Source organism: Falco punctatus, assembly GCF_963210335.1.
Source record: "Falco punctatus genome assembly, chromosome: 1".
NCBI classification, from domain to species: Eukaryota; Metazoa; Chordata; class Aves; order Falconiformes; family Falconidae; genus Falco; species Falco punctatus.
The window spans coordinates 61,604,056-61,618,039 of record NC_137580.1 but is presented as its reverse complement, the minus strand read 5'-3'; the positions used below and the strand labels follow the sequence as shown (position 1 = coordinate 61,618,039).

The 13,984-nt window shown below is 42.2% G+C and overlaps 1 protein-coding gene across 3 annotated transcripts in view; it reads left to right on the top strand.

Annotated features, from left to right (window-relative positions):
• Positions 1-13,984, top strand: part of MTUS1 (microtubule associated scaffold protein 1) — a 128,144-nt gene that overhangs the window by 6,987 nt on the left and 107,173 nt on the right. The window lies entirely within an intron of this gene.

Genomic DNA, 13,984 nt, shown 5'->3' with positions numbered 1-13,984 from the left:
TTTCTGTCAGGACTTAACTTTCCACCGAACAGTATATTTTTCCTTTTTTTCCATTCCTAGCACCTGTAACTCCAGTTTTATTTCACTGAATTTTACTTCCCTTGGATGAATTGCATTAATTCTTAATGATTCTGGCATTTTTCCACTTAAGTTACTTACTTAGCTCAGACTGTTTCAGTTAGTTTCTATTTAGGTTCATTCAGTTTAGTTTTTGTGTTAGGAAGAACCGAAGCTGGCATTAGTGCATGGCTATGATGTGATCTGTGCATTGCCTGCTTACATCGACTCTCTGGTCTCTGTTGTCATTCCTTTTTAGATGGTTCCGCTAGGTGTGTCATTTTGTTTCACTTTATGATAAAATTATTTTAGCTCTTCCAGTTTACTGAAATCTAAAGTTGCCAATGTGCTCTTAGCAATCTTCAAATACTTAGAGATTTCACAATTATTTTTCTTCTTGCAGTCTTAAATTTCTATTAAGAAATGGATACTAGCTCATTTTTGCATTTAACATGAATGTGGATACATGTTACTATGAAATATGGGAATTCTGCAGGGAAATGAAACTAGTGCACTGAAAGCAGTAGGAGTTGAGATGTTGTAACCCACATTGGGTTTTGATGAACTGTTTCCTACTGCAGTCCCCACTGGATGTGCACGTGGTGGTTGTCTTTATGCTCGGAGTGACAGTGGTATCAGCTGTACAGCATGCTCCCTGAGGTGGGGTAAAACAGGCTGAATGTGTGTGGTGTAGCACTTCATTCTAATGGCTGGTATTCCTAGTATCTATACCTTTTACTGTATACTCTGTGTGCTATCTCTAACAGGAAGAAACAAGTAAACCTTGCTTCCAGAGCTAGTTTCCCTGCTGTGTTTGCCCCATTCACATCAGTGAAGAAATTGGACAGGCCTTCTTCAAGCAAAAGCAGGGCTATTGAAGGAAGAATTTTCATTACCATGAAAAATATGTTTATAGCTATGTTAAGTAACTCCGGTTTTCCTGTGATCTCCTGGCAGTGTATGAGGTCCATATAGTGTCCTGGACATGTCAGTTTAATGGCATCAGCTGACATCTGTGACATCTAGACAGAGTGACCTGTGAAAGGTGCTCCTTTTTCCTTTGTGAGATCAGCTGTAAATCAACACATCTGGCCAAAAAAGAAATGCTTTTAGCCATTGTGCTCCCAAACAGGTGTGAGTGTACTCTTGGATGAGTGAGTATTTGGTGCTGGGAGTTTTACAGACTTCTGTTTTGCCTCTGTTCATCTCCTGTTGGAGCTTTAGCTGAGCCTGCTGGAGAAAGATGCTTGACTGATCATGTCTCTAGTGTTGGATTCCAACAGACTGAATAATCTTGTTTGAAGAATTTAGAGGAGGATTTTGCACCATTGTTCCAGGAGTGTTTGGGAGCCAAGGGTGTGTATGCAAATAGGTGGCCTGATAGAGTTGTGGTAAAGAGTGTGGGCTGGTAAATAAACTGCCATGAAACAAGAAAGTCTTTGAACTTGCCTGTCAGCTATGGTTTGTTATTAACCTTTATTACGTTACTTGGTGTTTTACCTGGGTGCTCTGAAGTCAAAGTAGGACTGCTGCCTGTGCTAGATCAGGTCAGCCATGGCAGGATCTGACTGAGTCTTGAAAAATCGCTGTGGATGGAGGTTCTGTAACCTATTTTGGATATTCCAGCAAATAACTTTGTTCAAAGAAAGAACTTGAACTGGGATGGTAACTGAGCTATGTACAGGATTTTAGGCAAGGGATGTTGCAGGAGTCACTTAGCAGTTGTAACCAGTTTTGGTACTGCACTCTTTCAGAAAATCTGAAGAGACCTTCAAGGAAATTGATCTAAAGTAAGCTGTTGGTGCCCTTAGCCTCTACAATTACACAGATCAGATGATTCATCCAGTTGCAGTGCAGGGCCCTAGCTCTTCGTAGCAGCTCTAAGCTGCGAGATCGTAGTTCTGCCTGTAGGTGCTGTGCAGTTCTTTGAATGCTGTCTCCTGCTGTGAGAAATTCTCTCATGCTGCCTTTGAAATTAGTTGCCTCCCATTTGACCTGCCTGTCCTTTCGTCCAGTTGAGCCTGCGATGTGTCAGATGTCCTTAAAATTGCTTTCAGCTTAGGGAAAAAAATTTCTAAGCTTTCTGGGAGAAATTAGTAGGAAACTACTTTTTTTTTTTTAAGTGGTAAGTGGGTAAATGGTGAGAAACTGGAAGACTGCTTTCTGGGTATAAGTACGAATAGTTTGTTAAATAATTATCCCGCAGAAAAGCAGCATATTTACAATGTGTAAACTTGGAAGTCTGTACAAGCTTTATCTAAAGATTCTGGAGTTCTGATAACCTGTGCTAGGTGGTGGTTAGTATGGCTTCCATTCTGTGGAGCAAAAGCTACGTACACAGCTGGTTATAAATTGTATCCCCATTTTTAGAGAAATAGGAAGGTTTTTTTGATTGGAAATTGTCAAAATTGGACGTGCTTTTCACCACGGTGTTGCACCCCCCCGTTTGTTCTGTTGCTTACTTAAATCATTTAGGTGTCTTGAATTCTGTGTTATTTAGTGACACTTGTCTGTAGCTACAGTATTCTGTACTGATGGTTTTCTTGTGTCTGCCTTGGTCTTTAAGTGGCTTGATTAAAAATGGTAGCTTATGGCAAACTCATTCACCATGAACATTTGGAAGTAACTGGGCTAGGTGTTCCTTTCGGGAGAGGTTGATTCACAAACAAAACCAGTGTGTTGCATGCATCCCAATGTTAGGATTATTTATATCAACATTAAAACATTAATTCACGATTTAAATCCTGAATCAACATAAACATTTCTTCAACAGTATTAGGATGCTGTCCTGTTCTTGAATTTCTTTGATGTTCTTTTTAGAATAATTGAAGAATAACTTGAAATTCGGCTTGAAAGGCTTTCAGCACTCCCCTCTGCCATAGGCAGTGCTGTTTGGACAATCTTGTCATCTGGAATGATGTCACTTGAAGATTAAACACTTCTTTTGATGGAGTTTTACCTGTCACAAAGCATGAACTTTCCTGTCATCTTCACTGCTAGGCTTTATTTAAACACTTGTTAAACCTGCTGATTTCCACTGGTTCTCTTTGGGATTAGCAAACCCAAAAGTCATGCTTTTCAGAAAACACAGCTTCTAGTGAGTCCTCTTCTATCAATTAAATGGGCATATAATTTTCCCAGAAACTGGAGTAATTAAATGCCATCAAAAATTCCGTCTTGATTCAGCTCAGATCTGTCTGAAATCTGACTTGTGTTGCTGGAAGAGCTGACAATTAAACACACTAAAGTGCAAATAAAACTAAAACCCACTAGGGTGAAAGGACAGGTTGTTTAAACAATTAATTCTTGCAGCAAGGTGTATGCAGTCCTAGGGTTTCCCCTTTGTGGAATGTAAAAACAAACTTTTGTTAATGATCCATCTTTGTTCCTGGGAGTATGCACTACCAATAGCATTGGACTGAAATGGTGAGCTTGGTCAGCTGGTCTAAGAAATTAGCACTGAAATTATCCTCTCGTACTGTTATTCAGCACAGAGATCTAATCTGGCTTGTTACAAAATCTTTTGCAGAGATTGGACAGCTGTATTTGAGGTGCTTGAGGAAGCCTCCCCTGTTGTTTTTATTGCCACGTACAGTACTTGGTGTAAGGCTCAGTGCAGTTTGCTGTTCCTGTTCTGTTTGGGGTTTTTTTTGTAGATAGGTTGGTTGAAACTAGGTGGTGGTTTGTCCATCTTTGAATGTGGACTTCATTATTCCCTCTGAGAGGCTTGGCAGCTTTCAGTTTTGCAAATGTGCTGGTGTTCAAACCATTACTGTATTACTGTAAGGCTCTTTTTGTGGTGCTTGCACCCCCCACCCCCCACCCCCACCCCCCCCCCCCCCTTATTGCTTTGGGGAGAAGAAAAAGAGGAAAAGGAATGCTTGTATTCAGCTGCTCCTTTCAACCTTTTGGACATCAGCCATTCAGTCCTGTGTATACATGATTATTTCTGACTCGCAACTGAAGCCCTTGATGGTGCTGTGGATTCTTTGTTGATGCTGACTGTCTAAGCGTGTGAAGAGTTTAGCATTGATGCCGTCTCCACTGAGTCCATCTCGGCAGTGTTGCATGACAGCATAAGCATCGTCTTTGATACTGCTTGTTTATGGCTGTTTGATGCAGGCTACTTCTGGCCACTTCTGGATGTGCTGGCTTAGTGGTTCGTGGGACCATAAGCAGGTTCCATCTGTTGCAGCACTCTGCCATCTGATCTGTGCACTGGTTGTTGCTTTCCTCCCATCAGTAGTCAAAAGATCTTAAAGCCACTACTTCATGCTTGACTACTATCTAATCTTGGGAAGCCTATTGATGGCAATATTCCACTGTTGCAGTGCTGCTTAATTACTTGGCTTGTCTGCCAGTTTCGCCTCTGCAAGACACCCTTAATGCTGACTCAGTAGTCTTACTGCATTGTAGATATCTGGGAGATGTCTGCAGAAATTTGGTGTTTCTTGATCCTGGTACTATCTGGATCACTCTGTTTCATGTATGCCCTCTACCAGATGTTTGTAACTAGGCAGCCTGTATGGTGTCCATATCATCTCAGTTGTACCTCAGGTGTAAGTTTGCAGGAGCTAAATTCTACTGCAGATTTCCACTAAAAATGCTATTTTGTATTTTTGATTTATTCCTTATTTAGTAATACAAGCCAGACTTAAGGCACTTTATTCTTAATTTATCTTTCAGTCGGTGTGAAATGTGGACTGTTTTTATTGTCTGTGATATCTCATCCTTTTAAGGTGTCTACTACCAGCAGCTGCCATCAACAGTGTGGAAGTGCTGGAAGAAAAGCTGCTGTTATAATTTGCAATTCATAGAGCAGTATATGTTGTCACATAAGATGTGTCTCAACTTAATGAATTTTTTTCCAGCATTGTCTTTCTGAGAAGTATTCTTCCCTTGCATAATAGAATACCTATCATGCGCTTTTTTGGATGTAGTGTGAGGGTCATCTTATTTGATGCTCAGTTGCAGGTAATCAGATTTTTGTCAAGTTTGTATCCACAGGTGGATGGATTGCTGGAGTTCTTCCTTTGCAAGCTTTCTTTAAGTGAAAGGAATTCCTTACTTGGTCTGGTTGTGTCCTTAACTTGTGTCCCAGTATAAAAGTGTCTCAAAGCTGCATATGTCCCCTGTAGTGCATCTGTGTTTCCTCTGCTTTGTTTTGTGCTCATGAACAGTTCACAGGACCTGTTCAGGAATTGTTATAGCTGAGTATTACGAAACTAAACTTTCTGGGTGTTGTCTCCTACTATAGTAATACAATCAGCCAGAGCCTTGGTGCCAGGAGATAATAGTGGCTGATTTTGCAGTCAGCATGGGTTGGTGGCCTTGGGCAGCTGGAAGCCTTCAGGCATTTGCACTCTCAGTATCTGCCTAGAAGGATGGCAGAGGCTTGCCAAGCAGTTAGGAAGCTCAACTTATTTTAGCATGCTACAGATTTGTAGTTGCAGAATAAATGTTCTTGGCTCTGCACCAAATCATCTAACGAATAGCTTCTGATGCTTATTTGGAGCTGTGCAGAGCACTGCTTCACCTAAAGTTTCTTCATCCTTTGTTGCTCCTTGATGTTCTAATAGCAAGTAAAGGCTCTTGATCATTCATTTCATTATGTATACTGCTTGTGGTAAAAGTTTGCTTCTACCTTGTTAAACAAACACACTAATCAAGATGTCTGAGCAGTTTCTGTATGTGGTTTGGATTCAACATTACCTTTCTTCCCTTGTCTTGAACTTACTGGGTTTGTGTACCGTGGCTTGCACGTAATAGAATGTCTTGCTGCTCAGCAAATGGGCTCCGAAGTCAAATACCATAAAGCAAGACTTTTATGTCACAAATTTCCTGTAGATTTCATATGGGAATATAGTGGGCATAACTAGTGCCTCTGCTCTAATAGTGCTGCATCTCAACACTTAAGATATTTAGTAAATCTGGTTCCAAATTTCAGCCAGCTTGAGCTGGTGGTTCATTTAATAGCTTAACTGCAAGGTGATAATTTAATAGCAGCTGTCTTCAGTTTCCTGGATGAGGAGGCTGTATCCTTTGACCTTCAAGAAGTCTTGTAAAAGCTGCTTCTACTGAAAGAGGTAACTACAGCTTTAGCCATTACTTTAGCATGTGGCGGTGGTGTATTGGACTAGTAGCTTCCCTGCTTGCCCTGTAGCCTGTTGGCTGGGTGCTTCAGGCAGTAAGCAGTGATGCCTGCCATATTAGCTGGGGTCTCTGGATTTTTTTCTTTAGTGTACAGCTCTTCCCGCCTGTCCTAGCCTAGTGGCAGTCAGTCCTGTAATTCTTTCCCTCTGTGCTCAGCTAACCTTATAGCAGTGTCTTCTCTCCTGTAAGCTGAACAGTTGGTGTCCCACAGGTCACTGCGCTGTTGTGCTGGTGTGTAAGCCTTATTCTACAGTGATGTGTGGTCACAAACACACATTTATAAAATTGTACTGTTTAGACAAACAAGCGCTGTGAAGCCTTGAGAGGAATAACTGTAACATACCCAAAACTGAGAGAGGGAAGATAATGAACTGCAGCAGTTAGAGCAGCCGTTCTAGCAGAATGCCTGACGCTTCAGTGGTATAGCTTGGCATGTGGGCATGCCTCCCGCCTTTACTTTTATGTGGGGTACCTTGTAGGTAAGTTGTCATCTAAATATAGTAAGCCTGTGTGGCAGGGGTTATTTTTGTCCCCCTAATGGGCTATTTTCAGTGCAGAGTAAGTGGGAAAGCTTTGTCTTCCACAAGGTCACTCACTCCGTCGTAGGGTTTCAGATATTTCCGGTTGTTTAGCTTTGTTATTGAAGACGATGGGGAAGCTGGGTGGCAGACTTTGGGATTGGTCTTTCTGTTCTGTATCTGTAATAGGGTGCATATCATTGGTAAAAGAGGTCTGGTTCTGTAGAGGTCATTCCATAGTATCCACATAAATTATATTTAGAACTTGTTTATATCTGATTGGTGTCAGTAAAAGCTACTGTTACAAACTGTAGTTATTTCTAAACACATGGTGAATGCCAGCTTCCTGTAGAGGGGCAGCCTAGAACTTTATTCTTAAAAAAAAAATGTAGGGAAAAAGGCTTCTAGGGGAAAAAAAATGATAATCCATTGCAATGTGTACTTAATGGCTGTTTTGTCTTGCCAACCAATGGCTTCATTTAAAACTCATTTTATGCCTGTCAAATGTAAATATAGCCAGATGTGGAGAAGTAGGTTTCTCAATCTACAGGACTGATCATGGTCTCCAGGTTGCAGAAAGTGGCTTACAGAACCAGCTGCAAAAGCAGTGTGCTGACTCCTTCCCTGTACCTTGTTGGCTGATCTTCTCCCTCTCCCTTCAAAAAAATTAATTTAAAAATGCAATATTCGTGTTCATCCCATTTTCTTTCTTAGTTGTGAATGTAATGGCGCACAAAGGTGCGGATCCTAGGGTCGCTTAAATGTTAATAGCCTTTCAGTGTGTGTTGTTTTGTTTGAGAAGCACAATTTCAGAGAAATCTTAAATAGCAAATTCACCTTTTCTGCCTCAAAAAAACATTGAATAATTGGGTAATCATACAACCTATTAAGGAGACTAAATGTAGCAACTCAGCACTTGTTCATTCAGATTTTAGTTGTTTAGTATTTGTTCTGCAAACATAGATATAAGCTCAGTGTTGTGGGGTTTTTTTGGTGTTTTGAGGTTTTTTCTTTCAAGGTCTTGCACTATTCCCCCCTGCCTCCCCCATTGTCATGGAAATTTTTTTAAAGTTTTCCTGATTTTGACTTCTAGTTGTCAGTGTAGAATACTGCTTACTACCCTTCTGTTTGGTAGCTTGGTTTTGGTGTGGAATAACTGAAGGAAAATTTGCCTATGAAAGGTTCAAAACTTTTTGACTGACTTAAACAAAACAGTAGCATTTTAAAACACAGAAGATTAATTTCTAGTGCCAGAGGGGAAAATGTCACGTAATCTGTGCCTGTCCATACTTGCAAAGAAAAGAAGTCTGTCACTGAAGCAATTATGAGTACTCCAGTAACTTTTCCATGTTCCTCAGCTCTTCCAGAAATCACTTTCAGAGAGGGGCAAAACGGCCTTTGTACTCAGCAGTACTGCCTGGAGAACAAATTTAATCTCTGGACTAACAGCTGCTTTTCTACAAACCAGTGACTTTGAGGTTAATGTTTAAATATTTAAATGGGTTTGGCATATTGCCATGTAAGTAGAACAGCATGTGCTTAACACTGAGACTCACACAGTTCCCTGGGTAGCCAAAAAAAATAAAAATTGCTCAACAGTGCAGTGATCTGGTAACTTCAAAGATTATAATTTAAAGCTAATCCTGAACAAGGGTGTATCCTAAAGGAGGACTACCGATCTGATTTTCCTATTTAGCTGAGAGGAAGGGAATTTTTACAGATGGTATTGGAACTTTTTACAGAACTTCTTAGGTTAAATAGTTGCACTCATCTGTGAGTCAAAGTCCAGTATAAACAAGCTAGTGTAGACTCTTGTAAAAATAATCCTGAAAGATACTGATCTGCATGAAAGACTTTGAAACTTGTTGAAAACTGGTTAACTTGTTAAATTTGGATAACTTAATTTTTAGTTCTGTTTGGGTTGGAATGCAAGGGTTAAGCAAAGGTTTGATGAGCAGAAAGCTCAAACTGAATTTGCGAGTCTTGGTGTTTATGAATTGAAATGGAAAAAATTAAGAAAGCAGAGAGCAATTGCACTGCCGTTCTTCATATGTCTAGTGGCCTTTACCTTAATCCAGAGGACCATGTTGCCTGTGTCTGGAAGATAGGTAGGAGCTTTGACGCTGGCGCTGCATCTCTAATCAGATTTTATTCTGGCCTTTTACCAGAGTTGACCAAGAATTCTGCTAAAAGCATCCCTCTCAGGGGGAGCACTTCCCGCCTCTTGTGCCAGATGATGCAAACCCAGGTTTTCTGCCAGTTAGCCCAAGTATTTTCTGTTAGTGGCCAGGTCACAGCCATGCTGCATTGGTGACTGGATGCTCTCTGTAGTTGAGGGAATGGAGCAGTGTACAGGGCATGCTGAGATAAGTCTGGCTGGGCAGAGGGAGACAATATTCTTTTCTCATCTTGCTTTGTTATACAAATCTCACGTTCAAGTCAAGTAAGTATGGGAATTTTTCAAGGTACATAGATGTGAAACCTCACACTTAGGAGCTCTTAATGAAAATAATTATAAATGCCATAACTTCAAGCCTATGGAATAAATATTTGAGGTTCCAACAACTTCCCAGACAAACAAGTACTTTGCTTAACTCTGATTAAGTTGTGTGGTATTTGTATTTCAGCAGGGAAGTAAAATAGTCTGGGCTTAGTGTTACAGTTAATGGCTTGAGCTCATGTTTCCATATCTACAGAAAGGAATGATACTGCAAACAGCTAGCACAGAATTAATATATCACTTATTATCCTGTGATTTAATGTGATTTAAAGGGGTGGTGCCCAAGTATATGGTTATGAAATATGCATGGTGCTGAAAAGCATCCTTCTGTTAGAGCTGCTGCACTCAGGCTGCTGAAACTAGTATGAAGTACTCTTTTTCCATCATCCATGTCAATAGTTGGAGACAAAATGTTATGATTGTTTAATGTATTTGGGGATTTTGCTGTAAATGAAATTTCAGCTTCTGTTTGGCTTGCCATCCCAGGAAGGGAAGGCAGACATGCTTTTGGTTGACCAGCCTCTTTGTTATCTGCTGGTGGATCAGAGAAAAAGGGAAGATAAAACTAAAGAAATCAGAGTTCACTTTTGAGTGTTCAACAGCTGGATAATAAAATGGCAATCTGTGTTTCATCCAAGGAATAAGACAGTAAATACCTCCACTAGAAAACTTTTAATAGGGGCTTTATAACACTTTCCTTTTAAGATTAAATTTTAAAATCTTACTTCTGAAGAAAAAGGTTCTTTTCTAACCCTTGTATGTTAAGTTGGATGAAGCAGAACAATGTGTTCAGACTGTCAGCTCAACTTTTAGAAGCTTATAGTGATCTCTGCCTGGTGCTGCTGTGTGTATTCGCTTGTTCCAGCAGCACTCCTTAGCATCCTTAGTCAAGGGAAAAGACTCTTAGCAGTCCAAGTGGTAGGCAGATGATTTGAGAAACACAACCAAGAAAGCACACAAGCTTAATCAGTTGATGAAGTATGAATGGATGGGTCAAACAGAAAATAAATCTGGAACTGTGTTGTTCTGAAGGGGAGAGGAGAAGGAGGGAGGGTGGTTGGTGATCACTTCTTTTGCGGGGAGCTGTATTTAAATAGAGTGAAAGCCTGTTAGTCTCCATGAGGGGGGTTGTCATGAGCAAGGTGGGGAGTAATAAAGTAGAAAAATCAGCCCACAGCTCAGTGTTGATTGACCTTAAAGAGCAGCTCTTCAGAAATCCTCAAGGTCATGACCAACTGTAACAACTTCATTCAAGTAGTGACCCAGGAAGGTCAGGTACTGACTGGGTGACGGCAGGCTTGGCACAGCAGGGCAGGGACGGCCTGGACCTGCAAGCTTTGGTTACTGATGTTCTTATTTTTTGAAGTGGTGGTAGCACAGGCCTGTAAGATGGTTATGTTTAATGTATCCTGCTCTGTCCTATGTGCCAGCTGAGCAGCGGCAGGGCTTATTACCCAGTGAAACTCTGAATGGAGAATGCCTGTGGTGCTGAGGGGGAGCTTCTTCAAACTTGAGTATCCTCCTAGTAAGTGGGTATATACCAATAAGGTTTAGTTCTTTCTGATTTCTGTGTGGTTGTTTGGGTTGGGTTTTTTCCCTCTGAGAGATGGTTATAGCCTGCAGACAGCTATTCCTAATCTGCATGTGCTCAATGCTCTGCTTTTCTATTAAGTTTCTGGTGCAGTGTATTTTTCTGATGGTAATTGCAATAAGCTGGGACCCAGTATTTGAGGCACTGAGATGGGATCTCAGTGACAAGCTGCATAGTGCCAAGTCTTGGCTCTTCAGTACTGTCTTCCCCCACTGGTAACTCGGCAGAGCTGTAGTGTGCTGTGTGGTAGGTGGAGTTTGAGGCCTACTGCCATTCCGATAACTTTTTCAAGAACAGAAAGAGACTTGGCTTTGCTAGACTAGCTTGTTTGACACTGAAGCGCTTCAATGCTACAAAGCTCGTTGGTAGGGGTTGTCGTCTAGGAACATGGGATAGCTGAAAGAATTGTTTCCTGTACTGAGAGCAAGCGTTTTATTAATTTAGCATCCGTTGCTAAAGGATGTCTTGGTAGTGTGAGAGTTTTCATGTATTTCTCTGTATTAAAAAACTTAGTTGATACCCTGCACCTTTTTTTTCAAGGGTGGTGCATTATCAATTTGCATTTATAATTGAAGAAACCGGCATAATTTCTTGTAATACTTACGTATCACCAACAGGATGCCCATTATGCATTTTATACCTTAGAAATCTAACTTCTTTTTTCAGAAGTATTAGAAGTTGGGTTTTTTAAAAATGTCTTTCATTTTTGTGACCTTTTAAGAGACTTCAAGTTGATTTAATTTCTTACAACTTGAAAACCCACTCATTGAACTGGATAAATTAAATCAATGGAGAGAAAGTTCTGCTTCCTCTTCAGAAAGAGAAATTATTTCTAAATGTTTAACTCCTAGAGCGGTTTGGGTTGGAAGAGACCTTAATGGTTGTCTAGTTCCAACCCCCCTGCCATGGGTAGGGACACCTTCCACTAGACCAGGTTGCTCAAAGCCCCATCCAGCCTGGCCTGGAACACTGCCAGGGATGGGGCATCCACAGCTGCTCTGGGCAACCTGTTCCTGTGCCTCACCACCCTCATAGGAAAGAATTTCTTCCTAATATCTCAATAAATCTACCCTCCTTCAGCTTAAAGCCACTTTCCCTTGTAAAACACCCCTCTCCACCTTTCTTGTAGGCCCCCTTGAGATACTGGAAGGTTGATGTAAGGTCTTTCTGGAGCCTTCTCTTCTCCAGGCTGAACAACCCCAACTCTCCCAGTGTTTCTTCATAGCAGAGGTACTCCAGCCCTCTGATCATCTTCATGGCCCTCCTCTGGACTTGTTCCAACAGGTCCATCTCCTTATGTTGGAGGCCCTTAAGTTGAATGCAGTGCTCCAGGTGGGGCCTCACAAGAGCAGAGGAGGAAAATCTCCCTCAGCCTGCTGGTCATGTGTCTTTGGATGCAGCCCAGGATTCAGTTGGCTTTCTGGGCTGCAGGCACACAATACTGGCTCACGTTGAGCTTCTTGTCCACCAACACCCCCAAATCTTTCTCCTCAGGGCTGCTCTCATTCCTTTATCTTCCCAGCCTGTATTTGTGCTTCGGATTGCCTCAACCCACCTGCAGGACCTTGCACTTGGCCTTGTTGAACTTTGGGAGGTTCACATGTGCCCACCTCTCAAGCCTGTCAGGATCCCTCTGGATGGTATCCCTGCCCTTAAGCATGTCAACAGCACCACTTGGCTTGGCATTGTTGGCACATTTGCTGAGGGTGCGCTCGACCACACTGTCCACATCACCGACAAAGGTGTCAAACAGGGCCAATGCCAGTACTGACCCCTGAGGAACACTGCTCATCACTGGTCTCCACATGAACATCAAGCTATTGACTGCAACTCTTTGAGTGCAGTGGTTTAGGCCAATACCATATCCACAGAGTGGTCCACCCATCAAATCTGGTCTCCAGTTTAGAGGGGAGGATGTTGTGTGGGACAGTGTCAGATACTTTGCACAAGTCCAGGTGGATGACATCAGTTGCTCTTCTCTTATCCACCAATACTGTAACTGTGTCATAGAAAGCTACCAGATTTTTCAGCCATGACTTGCCCTTGGTGAAGCCATGGTGGCTGTCACCAATCACCTCCTTATTTTCCATGTGCCTTAGCATAGTTTCCAGGAGGATCTGCTCCATGGTCTTGCCAGGCACCAAGGTGAGACTAATTGGCCTGTAGTTCCCCAGGTCTTCCTTATTTCCCTTCTTAAAAGTGAGGGTTACATTTCCCCTTTTCCAGTCTGTGGGAACTTTACAGGATTGCCACTGCTTCTCAAATATGATCGATAGGGGCTTAGCCACTTCATCCACTAGTTCCTTTAGGACCCACAGATGCATCTCATTAGGCCCCATGCAGTCACGCACTTTCAGGTTCCTTAGAAGTTCTCTAACCTGATCTCCTATAGTGGGTCCCTGGCTGCTCAGACCATTTCTCTATATTCCTCCCAGGCTACATATCCTTGCTTCCATGCTTTGTAGACTTCCTGTTTGTGTCTGATTTTTATCCAGCAGCTCCTTGTTCATCCATGCAGGCCTCCTGGCCATTCTGCCTGACTTCCTCTTCGTTGGAACACATTGCTCCTGAGCTTGCAGATGGTGGTTCTTGAATATTAACCAGCTTTCTTGGGCCCCTTTTCCCTCCAGGGCTTTATCTCTTGGTACTCTACCAAGCAGATCCCTGAAGAGACCAAAGTTAGTTCTCCTGAAGTTCAGGGTAGTGATGTTGTTTGCCTTCCTCGCTGTCCTAAAGATCCTGAACTCCGCTATTTCATGGGCATTGCAGCCAAGGTTGCTCTTGAGCTTCACATTCTCCATGAGCCCCTCCTTGTTGGTGAGGTCCAGCATAGCACCTCTCCTCACTGGTTCCCCTATCACTTGGAGAAGGAAGTTCCTGTCAATGCATTCCAAGAACCTCCTGCATTGCTTGTGCCCACTGTTGTTGCCCCTCTAACAGCTGTTGGGGTGGCTGTAATCCCCCATGAGGACTGGGGCTTGTGAATGTGAGGCTGCTCCTGTCTGTCTATAGAGGGTCTCATTCGCTTGGTCTTCCTGGTCAGGCGGCCTGTAACAGACCCATACTACAATGTCACCTGTCTCTGTCCTGCCTTTAATCCTGTCTATCTGCAGGCAAACCTCAGTGCACTCCAGCTGGTCATTGATGTAGAGGGTGACACCTCCT